We start from the raw sequence: 6,000 nt of genomic DNA, 5'->3' as shown, positions 1-6,000 counted from the left end.
GTTTATAGTCGGACTTCCGAGTTTAAATTCGGAATTCTATGTTCAAAGTCGGAATTACGAGTTTAAAGTCGAAATTCCGAGTTGAAAGTCGCAATTCCGAGTTCAAAGCCGGAATTCTGAGTTCAATGTCGAAATTCCGAATTTAAAGTCGGGATTTCGGGTTTAAAGTCGGAATTCCGTGTTCAAAGTCGGAACTCCATATTCAAAGTCGGAATTCCGAGCTTAAAGTCGAACGAAATTCCGAGTTTATTGTCGGACTTCCGAGTTTAAATTCGGAATTATGTGTTCAAAGTCGGAATTACGAGTTTAAAGTCGAAATTCCGAGTTGAAAGTCGCAATTCCGAGTTCAAAGTCGGAATACTCAGTTCAATATCGAAATTCCGAATTTAAAGTCGGAATTTCGGGTTTAAAGTCGGAATTCCGAGCTTAAAGTCGAACAAAATTCCGAGTTTATAGTCGGACTTCCGAGTTTAAAATCGGAATTCCGTGTTCAAAGTCGGAATTCCGTATTCAAAGTCGGAATTTCGAGTTTAAAGTCGGAATTCCGGGGAAAGGTAAGCGAGATTGAGTGAATCCTCCACGAAGAATCAATACGAATGCCGAGCCAACCAAAGGCTACTTCGGTATAATTCCACAGACACAATATGTTATACAGTACCATCAGTTTTTATTGAAAATCAAGTAGACCGAAAAATCCCTTGAGAGGATAATCTACAAATGAGCTGTACGAATGCCGAGCGAGCTGAAGGCGAGCTCGGCATAATACCACACACCCAAATACTACAGCGCCCTCAGTTTTAATCGAAATCCTAGTAGACTAATGTATTTTTTGGGAGGGAAGGTAAGCAAGGTTGGGTTGTGATTGTGCCGAACTCGCCTTCGGCTCGCTCGGCAATCATCGGCAAAGAAGAAACCCCAAGGCGAGTTCGGCATAATTCAACCTTCGTTTCTTACCTTTCCTGCCAAAAAATGTGTATACTGAAATTTGGATAAAATTGAGAGCGCTCTACTCTGGTTGAAATATACCTACTAAACTGGCCCTTTGCTTTATCGGCATTGGTCCCATCCCCCTTCTTGGATGGATACCTAAAGACCAATTTTATGGCAACGTCTCGAAATGTTTCTATTAAAGCCCAAATTAACTGAAGATGTGAAGGTAAAATTTAAAAAGTAAAAAGGTCCAATAAGCGAACCTTGAGGAACTCCACGCGAATTTGTATATTGAATTGATACCTTTAGGTGACCCAATAATTTTTGAATGCGAGATGCGATGTGTGAATAAAACACAAAGCCCTCGACTATTATTCAAAGCCCGCGCGTCTCCACCGATCATGAATGATTAAATACCAATAACAATTTCAGTTCGCACCTACCTTTCCTTCCCGAACGTAAACAACTACATCCGTTAATTTCCCATGTCGACTATTAAAGTTCTCCAGCGGAATTGAAATCGCTGCGACTCCCTCATAAAAAATTAAAAAAAAAAGACGTAGAATTTTACGCACAAACTGAACCGATAAAAAATCGCTCCCCAAGATTTCGTAGTTTATCGCGAGTGCGAGTAAATAATAAACTGCCCTCTCTCGAGGTCGGGTAACCGCAACGGGATCTGAACAGACTGAGAGTTTCCCACAGGAAAATTGGTTTTGTGCACTTCGAAAAAGCGCTCGCGCGCGCGCTACTGCTGGACTTGTTTAGGGGCGTTTCGTTGTTTTTATGCAACAGATTTGCAGTTGTCTTCATCTTACATGGATCTCGAACCCCTCCATAAGATTAATTTTGCAACACTGGAAGACCATTTATGGAGTAGCGGTTATCGGGGAAATCGCACCTGTTGGTTGCCATGTCCTAATCCGACGATTAGGGTAGTAAACAGCGAAATGTGGGCTTAAAACGAAGTAATTTTTCAGCTTCATGCACTCGGTTCGATTCTGGAGAAAATAAGGGATGAGGGACAACAATGAGAGAGAATTAATGTGGCGCGATGTTCTTTATTTGACGATTCTGTTTGCGTTTACGCCGAACTCACCTCGGAGGATAGTACAGAACTGTAGTAGTTTTGTTACCTTACGTGGGTTAGACTTAAAGTCACTAAATATAGAAAGTACCGCAATCCATTGTGCTCGTGTGTTAGAGAGAGAACGCATGATTTTTGCCCAAAAATGGCGGAAGTTACCAGATTCTAGTAACTTTAATGTTAGGGATTGTTGCACCTGTTTGGAGATATCTGTATATATTTTTATAAAACATGACAGTACTATGAAGTTAGGTTATAAAAAATGACAGCTATTCAGATTTTATTTGTCAATTTTTTTAAGTTGGCAGCAAATTTGCCCAAAAATGGCGGATGATTGCGGTACTTTCTATATCTAGTGACTTTACGCGGACCTTTCGAGAAACGAGGAGGACACCTTGGTGGAACTCAGACCTTGAAGCTGTTCGTAGGGAGGTTCGCAGGCTCTGGGAGGATCTTAAGATCGCTCAGCGAATGTATAAGGATCATATTCGAAGGTCTAAACGAGGATCATGGAGGACCTTCTGTGGTAATAATATTATTATTCGGTAGATGACAACACGAGCTACCACACCGAGGCTGTAGGGCAGCATCCAACAAATGCCCGGCCGCATTCAGCGTAGTCGGCATGTTCAAATCGAAACTACTCGCCCTGGTACGAGTACATGCACCGGCTAAGTAGTACAAACTTGCGAGAGCACGGCCACGAAGTTTTACGCTTGCCGCCTTACCACCCCCAGCTTAATGCTGCCGAACTCATTTGGGTGCAGGTAAATTTCGACACATGCTTGCATATAACCGTTTTATCATTTCCATGTGATCTTTTGGCAGGTGAAGACCTACTATGGTCATCTTCAAAGCCTCTTTCCCTGGAGGTTTAGTACGAAACGCCCCCCCTCCCCAGGAAAAGGAGGCTTTGCATTCTTTCTTTACTAAGGGATATTCCATACCCCCCCCCCCCCAGACTCACTGGTGGTAAGTTCTCTTTTCAAAACGTTTAGAATCACCAAAACTCATTTTCGAATCTTCTTTTCCTGGGTGGCCCAAACCCCGGATAATGAGGTTTCGAAGATGATGAATTATTGGAGGGTATTCCATTCCCCCAGACCCCCGGTGATGTGTACCTACTCCCTTCAATACATTCACAATTCTCGGTTCTTGTCATCATTTTCGAGGGAAAACCATCAAAGCTTTATTCGCTGGTGGTTTGATATGGAAAAGGAGTTTCGATGGCTATCCCTCGAAAATGATCACACGGCAAGTACTGATGGTTCTAAACGTTTTAGAAGGTGGGCGTACAACTGGGGGGGTCTGGGGGGTATGGAATACCCCCCAGCTGGAGAAGAGCTTGGTTTCCTCAGCACCTGTCATTGTCATTCTCAAGGAGGAACCAGAAAATTGTTGACTTGGGGGTATTACTGGGAGGTATTCCATACCCCTCACACCTCTCAGCACATTCATACACCTCAATCCTTGTCATCAACATTTTTAAGGGAAAACCATCGAATCCTCTTATCGTGGGGGTTTGGTACAGAATACCCTCAGGAAAATCGGAAATTATCACAAGTATCGACGGTTCAAAACGTTGTGTTGTGTGTGAATGCACGACCGGGGGGTCTGGGGTATGTGGAATACCCTCCAGAAAGAGAAGAGCTTCGATGACCTCACTACTTTTCACAATCATTCTCAAGAAGGAAGCAGACACTCTTATTACTGGGGTGTATTCCATCAAGGGTTTTGATGCTTCTAAACGTTCTGAACATTTATCGCGCTCAGTACCTGTCATCTTCATTTTCAAAGGGGAATAAATAGAAATATTTTTGACTTTGGGGGGGGGGGGGGGCAATTCTAAAAAACCATCAGGAGCATATAATTAAATGACTGAGTACCAGGAAAAATATTTCTACGCTCCTGATACAAGTGGCACGCGGCGAAATTATTGTCGGTAGACCGATTTTCGATTTTCTAAGCGTCTCATGGAATAAGTTGCTGCGAGGGGTCGTAATTGAGTAGCTCAAAGTAAAAAAAGAATCTTATGGGCCCCTGATACGAGTGACGGAAAGTGACTGCCCGCCGACTTATATATTTCATTTACAACTGCATGATAGAATAGGTATATTGCTTTATAGGGTAGTTTTCAGTATCAGGATAAAATAAGTCGCAGATTTACTTACATTTCCTTATAATTTAAGATCAGAAAAAATACTTCTACATCTTTCAATGAAGAAATTCACACATTATTTAGAAAAGCGGAAGATTTATTCGCAATTGAAGAGAAACCAAAGTTACCTTGGTTTAATGTTTTTCCTCCTAATGCACGGAGAATCAGTTGGCCAACTGGTCACCAGGAACACATGATGGACAAAGAGGTGTTCCTCCATCACCAAGAGATTTATTTCAACGTTTTAGTTTGGCTTAATTTTCTTAAAAATCTGAATTAATTTGCATATAAAAATGTATGCGGCCCAACTGCATCCAATTCTGAATTTGCACAATAAAAGTACTACAGATAGCTATTTTTGTTTCAAGTATTTTGTTATTTTGATCGAGATATCAGATACATAGTTCCATATTGATGATGTCGTCATGTTGACTTGTTACTCTTGAAACCCAAATTTCTGCAGTTGCAAAGGACGAGAATGTGAGTAACACTTAGGCAAGTAACGAAACAAACAAGTTGTGAATCAGCATATGCATTTTTGGTAATGCAGATAAGTTCTCCGAAAACCATATCGAAATTATTTTCTAAAATTATCGATCTCACAAATAATCTAACTCAAAATAGATTAGAGCCTACACATACATCAGAAAGTTTTTAGTGAAATTTGAAGTCTCTAGCTATTGTAATTGCTGAGATCTCAGTCGGGCAGCCAGCCAGCCATAACGAATATAATAGCGTATTTTTTTCAAAAAATGGGCTAAAAATTTTGGTACGGAACAGAAAAGTTCTGCATGACATCTTTATGAGTTCTCATCGATCCTCAGATGATTCAGGACGGTGCGTCAAGATGGCGTTGTCACGGAGACGTGTGGAACCATAAATTCGTAAGTAATTATTGCTGGTTTAGCCATTCTAATCGGGTCTTCAGTGGTAACCCAGGGCAGTGTTTTTAACTCTAAAACTTTGAAGCTCCCAACTACCCATTGGAAAAGAGTTCAAATTTGACCATTATTTCCATTAACTTGATCGCTTTTGCTTCTGAATTAATTTTTCTTTGTGCCTATGACTGAATGCGAAACTAAATCGCATTAGTAACAAACACCCCAAAGTTTAACTGGATACGAGGTAAGATAATCTGTGATGTGCGGAGAAAGCAATGGAGAAATAAGGAGGGGGGACAAAGACGCAAAGAGATAAAATGAAAAGAGAAGATGGTGGGGAAAGCAGTAAAGATGGAAAATGGAAAAGAAAGAGAACGCACGGACGAGAGGTAAGGAAAAGTTGAAGGAGAGCAGGATGTACATAGATGATATAATTAGAGAGGTTGCGGAAAAGAAAAAAGGCAACCCAAGAAAGTAAGAGGAGACTAATGGGTGAAGGTGAATACAGCTGGAGTAACAATGACAAAGAATTAGTGAAAACAGAAAACACAAAAAAAAGGGAACACGAAATTAAAATGGAGAAAACTAACATGAAAGTGATGTTCTGGAATGTAGCGGGAGTAGCTGGCAAAGACGCTCAATTCTGGGAGTTTGGAAGGGAATATATGACGTTGGGATGGTAGGATGGGGAGTGAATAAAGAACAAGATACCGAGTGAATATACAGGGTGTTTACGGTCTTCTCTGTATCCTTTTAAGGGGCGGCATTACAGCTCAAAAGGAGTCGACAAACCCCAAAACACCTTAGTAAAAGTTATTTAATAAGCCAGATATTTGTTTTTTATTTTTTACATTAAGCGATTAATCAATTAGTAGTAAAGGTTAATTATTGATAACAACTTATACCTGTCATATAAACAAACTAAAAAACAATTGGACAATAGT

General features: G+C 40.7%; 1 protein-coding gene across 4 annotated transcripts in view; it reads right to left on the bottom strand.

Moving 5' to 3' along the window:
* LOC116180612 (sex peptide receptor-like) overlaps window positions 1-1,587 on the bottom strand; it is a 561,029-nt gene extending 559,442 nt beyond the window's left edge. For 3 of the 4 annotated variants that reach the window (XM_031500692.1, XM_031500695.1, XM_031500694.1), the window contains exon 1: window positions 1,374-1,587. The gene's annotated coding sequence lies outside the window, so the exon portion shown is untranslated. Of the gene's footprint in view, window positions 1-1,369 lie in introns of all 4 variants that reach the window. The other variant, XM_031500693.1, reaches the window with a different exon arrangement.
* Window positions 1,588-6,000: the final 4,413 nt, after the last annotated feature.

Source organism: Photinus pyralis, unplaced genomic scaffold (genome assembly GCF_008802855.1).
Source record: "Photinus pyralis isolate 1611_PpyrPB1 unplaced genomic scaffold, Ppyr1.3 Ppyr1.4_LG9, whole genome shotgun sequence".
NCBI lineage: Eukaryota > Metazoa > Arthropoda > Insecta > Coleoptera > Lampyridae > Photinus > Photinus pyralis.
The sequence above is the reverse complement of the archived record's forward strand: the minus strand, read 5'-3'. Positions and strand labels throughout refer to the sequence as shown.